We start from the raw sequence: 14,341 nt of genomic DNA, 5'->3' as shown, positions 1-14,341 counted from the left end.
CCATTCCCCCCATCAACCCCTCATCTCACCCCCCCCAATCCACTCCTCAAAGAGGATGAGGCCTCCCATGGAGAATAAGTATAAATATACATATATATTTAAATAATAATAAATCTTTTTTTTTAAGAGTGCATACTGCTCTTATAGAAGACCTAAGTTTGGTTCCTAACACCCCTGCTGAGCAGCTCAAAGCTTACTGACTCCAAGGAGTTGGAAGCCTTTGGACTCCATAGACATTTGTGCACCATGTACACAGACACAAACATACATATAATTTTAAAATGACAACTAAATTTTATTTAAAAATGAATAACAAGATCCCACCTCTTGGCACTGTTGCTTTGGGGATAAAATATCTAACACATTTTAGTCATAGAAATGACAGAGATGGCTTCTCTAGTCAATGGGGAGGAAAAATCACTTCAATAAATGAAACAATAGAGACAGAGAGATGGCTCAGTGGCTGAGACTCTGGCTGCTCTTCCAGAGGACCATGTTCATTTCCCAGCATCCGCATGGCAGCTCACAACTGTCTGTAATATCAGTTCCAGATCTCTAATGTCCTCATTTGACCTCCATGGGAACCAGTCATGCACATGGTATACAGACACACATGCAGGCAAAATGCCCATAGACATAAAATAAAATTAAATTTAAAAATAAAACTGAAAAAGTGGAACAAGAAGAAATGTCATTGTAGCAAAAGAAGAAATGGATTCTCCCTCACATCATATCCTAAACTGAACTCCAGATGCATTTAAGGACATTAAGGACATAAATGTCAAAACAAAAGTTCCATTTTGAAAAAGAAAATTTAAGTAGTGTTTTTTAAACTTTGTAGTACCTTGTAGTAGAGGATGGCTTTCTTTTTCTCTTTTTTTTTTTTTTTTTTTTTTTTTTTTTTGGACAGGGTTTCTCTGTATTGTTTTGGAGAGGCTGTCCTGGAACTAGACCAGGCTGGCCTTGAACTCACAGAGATCTGCCTGCCTCTGCCTCCAGAGTGCTGGGATTAAAGGCATGCACCACCAATGCCCAGCTGGGATAGCTTCTTTTAAAGGCATGAAAAGCATGCCTGTAACTATGAAAAACAGATTTATCAATTTGGCTATTTAAAAATTAAGAAAGTACTCATCAAAAGAGAACTGAAAACAGAGAGAGACAACAAACTGAGCTCTGCCACGCATGTGACTGGGAAGGAGATGGCCTCCAGAAATTTCACATGACAGCTGCAGACATATGAGCAAGTCACCATAGAGGCAAGGACACTTGTCATTTAAAACTTAATGTTCTTATTGGAGTGGGGAGTACACTCGTGTGCCACATCACACATGTTGGAGCCAGAGGACAACTGAGTGGAGTTGGTTGTCTCCTCCTACCTTAAGTGGGTTCCAGGCATGGAACTTGGGCCTCAGACTTGTGAGGCCAGCCTTTATCTGATCACCATCTCACTAATCTGCTCCACACTGTTCCTCAAATGGCCAGATAGTAAGGAGTTCAATCTTCAAGGGACACATGACCAACACTCAAGTCATGTCTCAAAGGCACACAGAAAATGAATCAGCCATGTTCTACAAACTTGCTTACAATCACAGAGAACCAATCCAGGGACTTTAACATTGGCTGAAGGGGAAACAATCACATTTGATAGTTTGATTCCGGTCATTGTCATACAACAAAATAAAACCCGGTGGTACAAAGCAGTGCACATGTGTCAGTCTGTGGGGCAGTCCCAGTCTGGACCAGCTGGAAGTCTCCGGGAATGGAGACATGCAGGCTGGCTGCACACTAACTCCCTAGAGCTTGCTAGAAAGTTGCTCTAGGGCCTCATTCAGGCTGCCAGCCTCAGTTTCAGCTCCTAAGGCTTCTTGTGTGTAACAGAATAGTCTAAACCTTCACACACAGTGACAAAGGGGTAGTAACAACAGGACAGGAGCAGTCGACAGGCAGCCACTGCTCAAGTCTGCTCTCCTTATTTCTGTCAACATCACATTGACTACGAGTACACTCAGGAGGTACAGAACTGACTCTATTTCCTTTTTGATTTGGGGGATTTTTCTGAGGTGAGGTGGAGTCCTATGCAGCTCAGGTAAGCCTTGAGTTCACTATGTAGCCTCCTGATTCTCCTACCTCTACCTCCTTAGTGTTGAGATTACCAGTATGCTCTACCAAGCCAGATTCCATTTCTTTTTCTTTAAGGGGTGTGTGTGTGTGTGTGTGTGTGTGTGTGTGTGTGAGATCTGTGCCTGTGGGTCTATGTGTCTATATGTCTCTGTGTGTGTCTGTGTATCTATCTATGTGTCTGTGTGTCTATATGATGTCTGTCCGTGTGTCTATATGATGTCTGTCCGTGTGTCTATATGATGTCTGCCCGTGTGTCTATATGATGTCCATGTGTCTGTGTGTGTGTGTGTGTGTATGTCTGTGTGCCTGCCCCTGTCTGTCAGTGTGTGTGTGTGTGTGTGTATGTCTGTGTCTGTGTCCATGTCTGTGTCCATGTCTGTGTCCATGTCTGTGTCCATGTCTGTGTCCATGTCTGTCTCCATGTCTGTCTCCATGTCTGTCTCCATGTCTGTCTCCATGTCTGTGTGTATGTCTGTGTGTATGTCTGTGTGTATGTCTGTGTGTATGTCTGTGTGTATGTCTGTGTGTATGTCTGTGTGTATGTCTGTGTGTATGTCTGTGTGTATGTCTGTGTCTGTGTCTGTGTGTGTGTCTCTGTGTGTGTGTCTCTGTGTGTGTGTCTCTGTGTGTGTGTCTCTGTGTGTGTGTCTCTGTGTGTGTGTCTGTATGTCTATGTGTGTGCCTGTCTGTGTGTCTGTCTGTGTGTATGTGTGTGTGTCTGTCTGTGTGTATGTGTGTGTGTGTCTGTGTGTGTGTGTGTGTCTGTCTGTGTCTGTGTGTCTGTGTGTCTGTATGTCTATGTGTGTGCCTGTCTGTGTGTCTGTCTGTGTGTATGTGTGTGTGTCTGTCTGTGTGTATGTGTGTGTGTGTCTGTGTGTGTGTGTGTCTGTGTCTGTGTCTGTGTGTGTGTGTCTGTGTGTCTGTATGTCTATGTGTGTGCCTGTCTGTGTGTGTGTCTGTCTGTGTGTATGTGTGTGTGTCTGTCTGTGTGTGTGTCTGTCTGTGTGTGTGTCTGTGTGTGTGTGTGTCTGTGTGTGTGTGTCTGTGTGTGTGTGTGTCTGTGTGTGTGTGTGTATCTGTGTCATCTGTGCCTGTGGGTCCATATGGAGGCATGTGTATAGGTGATCACAGAGGCCAGAAAGGGGGCATTAAATCCCTTGGAACTAGAGTTACAAGTACTGGTGAGCCACACAATATGGGTACTGGGAGCCAGATTCCAGTTCTCTGATAGAGCAGTTAAGTACTCTTGGCCTCTGAACCATCTCCCCAGCCCCAGACTCCATTTACTAAAGAAAAGAGAAGCAAATTCAAGTGGTGATGGGGAATGTCATGTTACAGTCTACCTCATGACAAACATTCAAACAGTGCTGTGGACTCATGAGCAACACAACCACTGTAAACACATAAAGTCACCACCCTTTCCTATAAACTCTGCCTCCTGACTCGTTAAGCAAGCTTTCCTGCCAACAACTTTACAAACAATCCACAGTTATACTTTGCATGCTTCTCTTGTACAAATAAGTCACCTGAGATATTGCTATACCAATACTATTTATGATAATGGTGATTCCCAATCGAATAAGCCAGTACTCTTCCCCAGACCCAAGAGATCCTTTAGAATCGGGGAGGAAATGGGGAGAAAAAGTCAATTTTAAAACAGTTGCTTAAGTACACCATACAATTTTATAGTTAGTAGATGAAACACACATGCACACAGCACCCTGTGTAATGCAAATTACAAAGTGCTACACATGTATGCAATGAGGTCATGTCTAGTGCGGTGGTGAACACTGTAAGCCCATCACTCGGTAGGTGGAGGCAAGGGCTTGTGTAGCCCATGTGGGTTCAGATCATCATCCTCTGCTTCATCCAGGCCAGCTTGGGCCTGTGGAATCCTGTTGCTAAATTAAGTACACAAGTAAGTATGTAAAATAAAATGCAGGCATGCTTCTTGAAAGCTGAGATAGCAGCCAGATGGCACAGGATTCCAGTTTCCAAGTATAACTTCAGCAGAAGCCATTTCTTACCAAACAGACCCTGTGTATCCTGGGGCAGCCACAGCGAAATTCTCCTCACTGCCCCAGCCTTGGCTGCCTGGCACTTGGCACCCTGACAAGTGTTTTGCGTTCAAAATGTCAAGCACTCACCACTTCTGTCCACAGATGCAGTTCAGGGAGCCTTTCCACTCTTGACCAGATGCCCAGGCCTTGGCATTCTGACAGCTGCATCAAAGAGACCCAAGTTTCCAGCTTGGCTTCTCAGGGTAAGTACAGCAGACCTTTTGCTGAAGGTCAGTATCCAAGTTCACTCCAGGGAGCTCCCCTTTCACTACCCTTTATTTCAGCCTGCCCATCTAGACAATTGGGTTTTTTTTGTTTGTTTGTTTGTTTTTTTGTTTTGTTTTGTTTTGTTTTTGGCTATTTTAACATCTTCAAAACACTGTCCTTTTAATATCCTTTCAATCCTCTCTCTCCAATAAGAGAAGTGTGTGAGAAACAATCTTAAGTTTCCCTTTTGCAAAAAGAAATAATCCAACAGGCCCAGAGAAATCATGAAACAGAGTCAGGAGAAAAACAAGGTGGGGTGTGACTGAGCCAATGGAGTGCTTGCCTAGCACACACGAGGCCCTGAGTTCAATGCCCAACCTCACATAAAACCAAATGTGGGGTGGGGGGACACCTGTGATCCCAGCATTCAGGATGCTGAAGTAAGAAGTTAAAGATCATCCTAGGCTACATAGTAAATTTGAGGCCAGCCTGGGCTACATGAGACCCTGTCCTGAAGCCACATGAGACACTGCCTTTCAGAAAGAAAGAAAGAGAGAGAGAGAGAGAGAGAGAGAGAGAGAGGGAGGGAGGGAGGGAGGGAGGGAAGGAAAGGAGGGAGGGAGGGAGGGAGGGAGGGAGGGAGGGAGGGAGGGAGGGAGGGAGGGAGGGAGGGAGGTCCTGGGGCCAGGAGAATGGGCTCAGTGGCTAAGGTTGCATATTGGTCTTCCAGGCGACCAGAATTTCAGTTCCCAGAACCCATGCCAGGTGACTCACAATCATCTGATGCCTTCTTTTGACCTCTGTGAACTGCTTAGACATGCACCCACACATCTAATTAAAAATGAAATAAATCATGAATTGAGAAGGTTCTAGAGATCACCCCTTGCCCACAACCAGCTATGGATGGGCAGACCAAATGTCCTTCTCAGTTACCCTGCATATAAAACAGGTAACTTTACTATCTCATAAGGCTTCTGCAAGAATGCAGTACAATAATCCCTGCAAAAATGTACAGACAGAAAGAACAGGACAGAAAGTCATCATTATTGTCTTAGAGTGGTCAACGACTTAGGTTGCTTACATCCAGGAGCCCAAAGTTATGCTTTCAGCCCCCATTTCTCACCAACGAGAGAGCTTGTTTTCTCTTCTAAAAGAGAAAATAAGCCATCCCAAGAGTTGTAGCCTGAGTTCCCCATTAGACCCAGTTACAAGAAAACTTTTCCCTTACAGCTTTCTGAAACTCCACAAAAGAATTTGAGGGCCATGAACACTTGTAGTTACTCCCTGTTTTTCTTCTAAATACTATTAGCCCTTCCTCAAAAGACTGGTACTCTAGTCCAAGTAAATCATCTTAAGTAAAAAACCACAGGAGCCATTTTGTTAAACTAGGCTCATGTGCTATGCTTCAACAGACAAAGCTAAAAAGAAAAAATTCAAACCGGAGTAATTCTGGCTCACACCTAGAATCCCAGTACTGGGGAGGCTGAGGCAGGAGAATTTCTCTATGAGTCCAGCATAGGCTACACAGTGAGTTCCTGACCAATCTGGGCTATAATGAGAGCCTAATTCATTTAAAAAAAAAAAAAAAAAAAAAGGAGCTTGATTGAACCCGAGTTCAATCCCTGAATCTCCCCCCACAGTAATAACAGTAATGGCAATAATAACAATAGTAATAATAATAAACCACATTAAATTACTCATAGTGAGTCTTCATGCTCCACATCACATAGTCAATCTGAGAGATTAGCAAAATTTCCTAAATAGTCCAGTTTCAACTAGTATAATGATGAAGTGCCTACCGTTTAATATTCCTACCATACAGGTAATATGAAGTCACCTGATATGATCCAAACAGTGGGTTTCCCCTTGTCCCGTCCCTGTAAGCACAAAGTCATGTTGACACATCCAACAGCATTTTGAGTGTTTCTATTCCTTTGGTCCTTTTCTGACTCTTTAAAACACTTATTTTTGGCCAGTGAGATAGATACTCAGAGGGTAAAAATGCCCAATAACCCAACTTCAGTCCCCAAATCCCATGGTGGAAGGAAAGAACCAATTCCATAAAGCAATCTTCTGACCTTCACAAGTGTACGGTGGCACACATATCCACATTCACACATACCATGTACACACAGTCATAATCAATAAATTTTTTTCAAAAGAGAATAATAAAACCAATTAAGACCTTTCAAATAAGACACTTTGTACTCTGGCCATCAGCTCTGATATCCAACTCTGTTGATGAAGCTGAGTCTTACTGGCCCAGATTTCAAACCATTCTCTCACCAGTGTTTCATCAAATTGTTCTCAAAGTTTAGCAACTTTTAAGAATTCAAGTTGTATTTTCACCTTCTGTGGATTAGTACCCCAGTGACTTACTAGCCACTTTGGGGGAGATTATAAGATTATTAGGAGAGAAAATAAAACCACAATAGTACCGTGACCCAATTGTTGGGCTGCCAACCCTTGAAAGAAGGTGGGATTGGTTGGCCATCCAGAAAGAGAACACAAAAAGTGGAAAAACAAAAGCATACAAGATGAAAAGAAATAAATTCCAAGATGGGCAGAGGGGGTGAAAGATCAAATGAAAAGAAGAGAGAGGGCCGGCAAAATGGTTCAGCCAATGAAGACGCTTGGTGCCAGTCAAGTATGAATCCTGACAACCTGAGTTCGGTCTCCAGAAGCCACACTGCAAAATGCGAGACTCAACTCCAACAGGTTACCCTCTGCCTGCGCACTATGGCATGTGTGCATACCTATGGATCTGCAAAATAAATGAATGTAATTTTCAAAGTTGGTCTTTTAAAAAAAGGGAGTCACAATCTCCAGAAACCACACTAACCATGACTGTGAAAGACAAAAGGTATCAAGAGAAAATCTGCACAGAAATCCTTCAGTGCATTGCATATAACCAAACAATGGTGTGCCACCAACTTCCCACTACCATTAAATTAAACACAAATTGCTTTTGTTTCTAATTAATACATGCCAGAGCCAAATCTGACTGCAGCAGTCTTTTTTTAATAATGTCTTTGACATGCTGCTGAAATATTCCAACCAAAGTGAAAGATGATTGACAGTCTTCAACAGCAGTCTATAAAAATATGGGTCACAATCTTTATGAAAGGTATATGTTCAGATCATTTGAATTCCAGCTATACACACAGTTCATTACCATACACAGCCAGTGAATCTATAATGAGGAGCCAGCTAGACCAATCATTTCCAGCTTATTCTGTTACATTATCTTCATTCCTCATATAAAAGTATGCCCTGATATTTTTTAAACATAGCATGAGAAATCCTTGACTTTACTCACACCATCTTGTCTCCAGTTCTATACCTGGACATTCTGAAATGTCTGAGCAACAAATAACCAAACCACATTATCTTAAGATAATGAATTTATTCTCTAATGACTATCTAAGCAAAGACCTCAAGATACCATGCAAAATAGTCTTGTATCTTGAATTTCCTCTCCTACTACTATAACGGTTGTTCTCCCTGAAGTCCCACCAAAATATTTTACCATTTGTTAAACTATTACAGCAACCCTAAGAGCCAGGTCCTGGTGGGTTCCATCTCCCTCCATGCAGGAAAACTGAGGCCTAGAGGTCAACAGCTTGATCAGTGGCCCCAGAGCCAGTAGGCAACAGAGATGAAAGCACGAGCTACTGACTCCAACCCCATGCTCATGTTCTTTACCACTCCTCTCTATAGGACTCTTGACCCCACAGAGAGACACTCTCATCACTATTTAGAGAGAAGGAGCCTATGGTTTATGGACCTCGACAAAAGCTTATCCAATTAATTAAGGAAAGAGCTAGAAGAAAAAGTCCTACCGTATTCCTTTTTCATTTGCGCATGTGTATTGAGTGTGTGTCAGGGGTGCTCACACATGCACACAGCTGAGACGGGAAGACACCAGGTGTCTTATTCTATCAACTTTGTTCTTTTTGAGAGACCCTCAGTGAATGTCGAGCTAGGCTGGCAGCCAGCAAGCCACAACATCTTCCTGTCTCTGCCCTTGAGAAGCTACAGGCATGGTCTTCACCACTCCTGGATTCTCACAAGGGGACTTGAACTTAGGTCTCTGTGCTTGAACAGGAAGTATTCTTACCCCCTCAGTCATCTCCCCAGCTCCAACACTTAAATTCAACACAGCCCTATAGCACCATCACACTTAGAGGACACACAGACGGCAGGGCTTGGTCTAGTCACCTGAACTAATGAAGAGTGAAAACATGTGACAAATGTGTGGTGTCATCCCAGCAGTTCCTTAGTCCCTTTTGGAGATGATCAGGATGAGTATATTCAGAAATACAGTCATGATTGCTTTACTAACAGCTGACCCACTTTCAGGGACTCAGAAGAAACTTGTCATAATTAGAAGTTCAAAGAAGAAACAAAAAAGCCAAGCCAGCAAACTCAGATCTACAAAAGCATTTCCTCCCCCTCCCCACCCCCACCCATACTGAAACCAATTAAAAAAGAGCTCTTGTTTTCTCTCTCCTCATTTTAAACTGTGAACATCTCCTCCACCAAGGAAATGCATTTCTGTATCCATGAAACATGCCCTAAACACACTGAGAAAATAAAAGCAAGCCAGCTTTCTCCTGGGCCATTCCATGGGTTCCTCGTTGTGGGTTTTGTTTAGCAGCACAAAGTATTTTACATATGCTGCATGAATATTTATCAAGTGTACCACACAGCAGGATAATCTACGCATCTAGTTCTACTTGTCTAGGAAGGAATGAGTAGTATTTATTCCCTCCCAGGAAGTCTTTGTGCCAAGGCCACGAAGCAAAGCTTCTAGAAAGGGGGAAGGAGAACCCTTTTTGCTTAAATAGATTCCCACTTTCCTGAATGAATTACCCTAGAGGTCATGCCTTGAGTAGAGATAGGCTCTTTCTAGACAGAACCATAAATATCCAGCTAGCTACCTAGAGGACATCTGAACAGAACGTTCTAGAGGCAAGAATGCTCTAGCTAGGCCATTGCAGACTGGAGAGGACTAGCTGCTTGGCATGTTGGTCTTTGGGGATAATTGGAGGCAAGCTAACAGTTGGAAGACTGAAGGAGAGTAAGATGGGTTCCAGGGATCCCTACAGAGACTTCTCAAGCATCCCACAAGTAGGCCTGTGTACCAGGGTCATCTTGCTATGAGTGTCAAGAATCATTTTTCCCAACTGCATAAGGTATGGGATTTCAAAAGGCACAAATGGCTGGTGGTGTTGACATTATCATCCTTGCCAAATGAGAGCCTGAGCTGCGTTCAGTATTTGAGTGATGTAAAACATGTGTCTTTTATGAAAAGCTTTCTACTACTACACAGAAATAACCACCATTTCACCTAAGCAGCCTCCATTTCTTCAATGTTAACCATTTCTTCATCACAGAGGGAAGACCTTCCCTCTATTTCTAAGGATTTAATAACTGAGTCTGTAAAATAAATTGAAACTAGATAAAAGAAAACTGGTATCAGTGAGATCCCAGTGACCTCTGGAATCTTACCTACTCTGTTCATGGGGTATGAGAAAGGGAAATGCAAGCAATTTAGGGGCATGCTATGATTTAGATCTTGAACATTCCACAGGAGTCCACATAAAGGCTTGGTTTTTGGCCTATGGGTTACTGGGAAACAGTTGAGCCTTCCAAAGATGTGGTTTAGCAAAGGAACTTAGGTCGGGAATGGGGCTCTTAAAGATAATTTTAGGACCCTGGTTCACCTCTCCCAATCTATGTCTCTCTCTGTCTCTGTCTCTGTGTCTGTCTCCGTCTGTCTGTCTCTGTGTCTGTCTCCGTCTGTCTGTCTCTGTGTCTGTCTCCGTCTGTCTGTCTCTGTGTCTGTCTCCGTCTGTCTGTCTCTGTGTCTGTCTCCGTCTGTCTGTCTCTGTGTCTGTCTCCGTCTGTCTGTCTCTGTGTCTGTCTCCGTCTGTCTGTCTCTGTGTCTGTCTCCGTGTCTCTGTCTGTGTCTCTGTCTGTGTCTCTGTCTGTGTCTCTGTCTGTGTCTCTGTCTGTGTCTCTGTCTGTGTCTCTGTCTGTGTCTCTGTCTGTGTCTCTGTCTGTGTCTCTGTCTGTGTCTCTGTCTGTGTCTCTGTCTGTGTCTCTGTCTGTGTCTGTGTCTGTGTCTCTGTGTCTGTGTCTCTGTGTCTGTGTCTCTGTGTCTGTGTCTCTGTGTCTGTGTCTCTGTGTCTGTGAGTCTGTGTCTGTGAGTCTGTGTCTGTGAGTCTGTGTCTGTCTCTGTGTCTGTCTCTGTGTCTGTCTCTGTGTCTGTCTCTGTGTCTGTCTCTGTGTCTGTCTCTGTGTCTTTCTCTGTGTCTGTCTCTGTGTCTGTCTCTGTGTCTGTCTCTGTGTCTGTCTCTGTGTCTCTGTCTCTGTGTCTCTGTGTCTGTGTCTCTGTGTCTGTGTCTCTGTGTCTGTCTCTGTCTCTGTCTCTGTCTCTGTCTCTGTGTCTGTCTCTGTGTCTGTCTCTGTGTCTGTCTCTGTGTATGTCTCTGTGTCTGTCTCTGTGTCTGTCTCTGTGTCTGTCTCTGTGTGTCTCTGTCTGTCTGTCTCTGTGTCTGTCTCTGTGTGTCTCTGTCTGTCTGTCTCTGTGTCTGTCTGCTGGATCTTTTTTACAAGATTGTCTTTAGGCAGGAAAAATGAAGGTCTGAGCAAGCCCCTCCTCTACTCTGAGTGTCAAGTCCAGCAGGGCGTATTTTAGACCATTTCAGAGCCCCTTCCCGTCTTTGCTCTTCCCATGTCTGGTGTTTTTCCTACCACATGCACTATACTTGCAGCATCTCTCACCTGTTCTGTTTGACTCTGTCTCCTCTTCCAGCATCTTTATGTCCTTTTCTCAGTGTGTTTCTTCCTTCGGGTCCACATTTGTAGGCTACCTGCAAGTTTCTGAACATAAATTGGCAGAATAAGACCCAAGAGCCCAACACTGCCTACCACCTACATCTGTACAGAAAGCTGCATTGGAAGACAGCACCACCTTTAGCTCACGTATTGTCCTTGGCTGGCTGGCTGGCTGGCTGGCTGTTCGTTCACTGTGCATGAATTAGCGTACAATGTGCTATGGTGCAAGTGTGGGGGTCAGAAGACAACTTTAGCGAGTTGGTTCTCTCCTTCCACCTTCATATCAAGTCCAGGGCTCCAACACTGATTCCCAGGCTTTTACAGCCAATGCTGAGTCATTTCACCGCCCCTATGACTATTTTAGAGCTAAAAAGGCACACTAGGATGGGGGGGGGGGTCCTTCCAACAGAAGCTGTAAAAATCTAAATGTTTACTATATTTTTAAAAAATTCTCCAGTCTAGCAAAAAAGTTTAAAATGTAAAAATAGACATATTACACAATGTATTATTAATCTACAGTTTGTCTACCTTTGGATTGTGTCTTAATAGAGGCTAATGCCGTGTGTCACAGGAACACCAGAGACTTTTTAAATTCCACATACATGGTTTATAGGCCACATCTTCATTGAGACTTCACACCACGAGTCACAACTACTCAAGCTATATGCGACAATGCTAAGAATATTTTATAAAATGATGCTTTACTTCGCTGTTGGTCATAATTCCATCAGATAACAGTCAATTCTGGTGGGTCTATGGTAAAACTCTCCCTTGGTAGCTAGCAAACATTCTCTGCAATGTGGAATCTTGAGGAGTTTTTGTTTGTTTGTTTGTTTGTTTTGTTTTGTTTTAATGAATTGTAGACACTTATACAACTGGGAAGAAGCAGGAGAAGGAAAGATTGGAGCAAAGTCACCACCAGGCTCCTGAAGCCTGATCCAAATAAACAAGCCAGAATTCAGTGGCCAGCAATGTGCATCCAGGAAAGGGCAAGTCTAACTGTACTTCTGACAATCAAAGGGTTGACCCCCCCTCCCCTGGGCCAATTTTGAGAAAAATCCCCCCCCATCCGTCTTTCTGACAGGGGATAGGAAGGGCCCTTATTGAGACCACACATCTTTATTCCTGTAAGGAGAGACAATCACATCCTGAACTTACTTATCCATACAAATATTTATCTTGTTCAAAACCAGGGTTCAAGTTTGACCTCATTTTAGATTTTGATGAAAAGTTTGTTCAAAACTTCCAGGACGGTGATAAGGTAAATGGAGGTTTTCAAACATGTCTGAAAGGTGGCCAACATCTTGCCCACAAAGGTTTCTTGGATTCTGCCCTGGCATTACTCTCTCCAGGGACAGAATTCAGAGGTAGTGTGACCATGAGAGTTATGAGACAGGGTTATAAAATTCAGTACAAATTCTACATGACTTTTCCTCTTTTCTTAGGAAACAATACTGGAGCTCTGAGCTGTCACATGAGGAAATCTAATTTATCCTTGAGGCCAATATGCTCAAGAGGCAACTAGGAGAGTACGACAGCTAAGAAGAGACATCTAAGGCCAGTTGACCCGGCCCACAATGTTCAGGGTTCCTAGGCCAGGATAATACCATGCATACCTTCAGCCCCCCAAGCTGCCAACTATTACCAACAAGAGCAAACAGGGGTTCACCAAGATGACTCAGCATATAAAGTCACTTGCTGCCAAGCCTGATGTCTTGAGTTTGAATCCTGGGACCCACATAGTTTAAGGATAAAACAGATTCCTTCAAGTTGTCCTCTGACTGCCACATGTGGACCATAGCACACACACATGCATGCATGCACACAAACATACACACAACACACTTAGTTTGGAGGTAGTTTGTCTCATATTCATAGTAACTGAACCAGAGTGTGAAGCAAGGTCTCAGATAAACTACACAGTCCTGACTCAGAAGAATCAGACTGGGGCCCAAGATAAAACTTGAGTATCTATCACTACAGAATGGTATTCATCCATGTCAATCAATTACCCAGCCAACAATTTGCCTCTTGTGTGTACTGAGAGTTCAGTAGCAGAGACAGAAATTACCTCTGCCTTGACAGAGCTTGCAGGCTATTATGGGTTAGAGAGATATACAAAGAGTAATTTATGGCTGTTACAAAAGGAAGCCCGAGTCACTTTGAGTCCTTGACAGATGAGCCACATGTCTTTCTCTGGAAATTTTTTAAAGATACGTTCCCCTTAATTATGGAGCATCGTCTGGTTTCTGGCAATGTTCCAGATACACAGAGGAAAGGAAAAAAAGATATCAATTTCAGCTTCAGCAGATGCAGGCTGCCTACGTTATGCCAGTCTTCAGTGGCTGCTTTCATCTGTGGTCTGCTGTCCCTTCTCTGGATCAAACATGCACAGACAAGATACTAATTGTACGATTTTCCTGTGGCCACTTTAAAATTACTTACAATGATGAAACTGTAAGACCATCCCATCTCAGAAGCATTTCTGTGTGGCTCAGCCTTAGCCCTTCTTGCAAAGAGAAATTACTCACCAGATCTATATTACATGCATAAAGCTTTCTCATCAAGCTGCCGATAATGAAGTTTGCTAACCACTCTAGTGCGTAAAGTAGAATTATGAAAACTGATTCAGTCTAATTATCAAAGGGCCAGGGTTTTTCCGCTCTTCTCCAAATGTAGCCAATGAGGCAGCTTGAAAACTCGTTGTCCAGAATTTAAATTACCTATTGTCAAGGCTCACTGACTGCTCCTGGAATGAACAAAAGTGCTTAAATCCTCCGGACTGTTTGATTACAGGTACTGTCTGCCGTTTGCTCGGTCATGTACAACTGTGCAATTAAAACAAATGGTGAGGTAGAAAAGGCTGACTGAGGTAAATTCGGCCCGCAGGCAGAGGGCCAGTCGGTTACAAGGTAGGGGACAAATGAACAAAAAAGACGTAGCCACCACCACCACATGAATCTCTCAAGTTTACGTGCTGATAAAGGAAAGAGGTGGGAGGTGGTCATGAGACAGCTGCCTGGCAAGGGGACATTCAGAGCAAGGGGTCAAGGAAAATCAATCTAAGGATGTCACCTCTAAGCTGAAGGTCAAGTAGAAGTGGTGAA

The 14,341-nt window shown here is 43.4% G+C and overlaps 1 protein-coding gene across 3 annotated transcripts in view; it reads left to right on the top strand.

Moving 5' to 3' along the window:
* The window catches only part of Adam19 (ADAM metallopeptidase domain 19), a 1,172,352-nt gene that overhangs the window by 808,193 nt on the left and 349,818 nt on the right, over positions 1-14,341 (top strand). Inside the window, exon 1 of one of the 3 annotated variants that reach the window (XM_051180874.1) lies at positions 1,960-1,963. The exons of the other annotated variants lie outside the window; for them this stretch is intronic. The gene's annotated coding sequence lies outside the window, so the exon portion shown is untranslated. Of the gene's footprint in view, positions 1-1,959; positions 1,964-14,341 lie in introns of those variants that run through there. 3 annotated transcript variants of the gene reach the window in all.

The sequence above is a fragment of the Phodopus roborovskii genome, unplaced genomic scaffold, assembly GCF_943737965.1.
Source record: "Phodopus roborovskii unplaced genomic scaffold, PHOROB, whole genome shotgun sequence".
NCBI classification, from domain to species: domain Eukaryota; kingdom Metazoa; phylum Chordata; class Mammalia; order Rodentia; family Cricetidae; genus Phodopus; species Phodopus roborovskii.
This window is presented reverse-complemented; position numbering and strand designations above follow the sequence as displayed.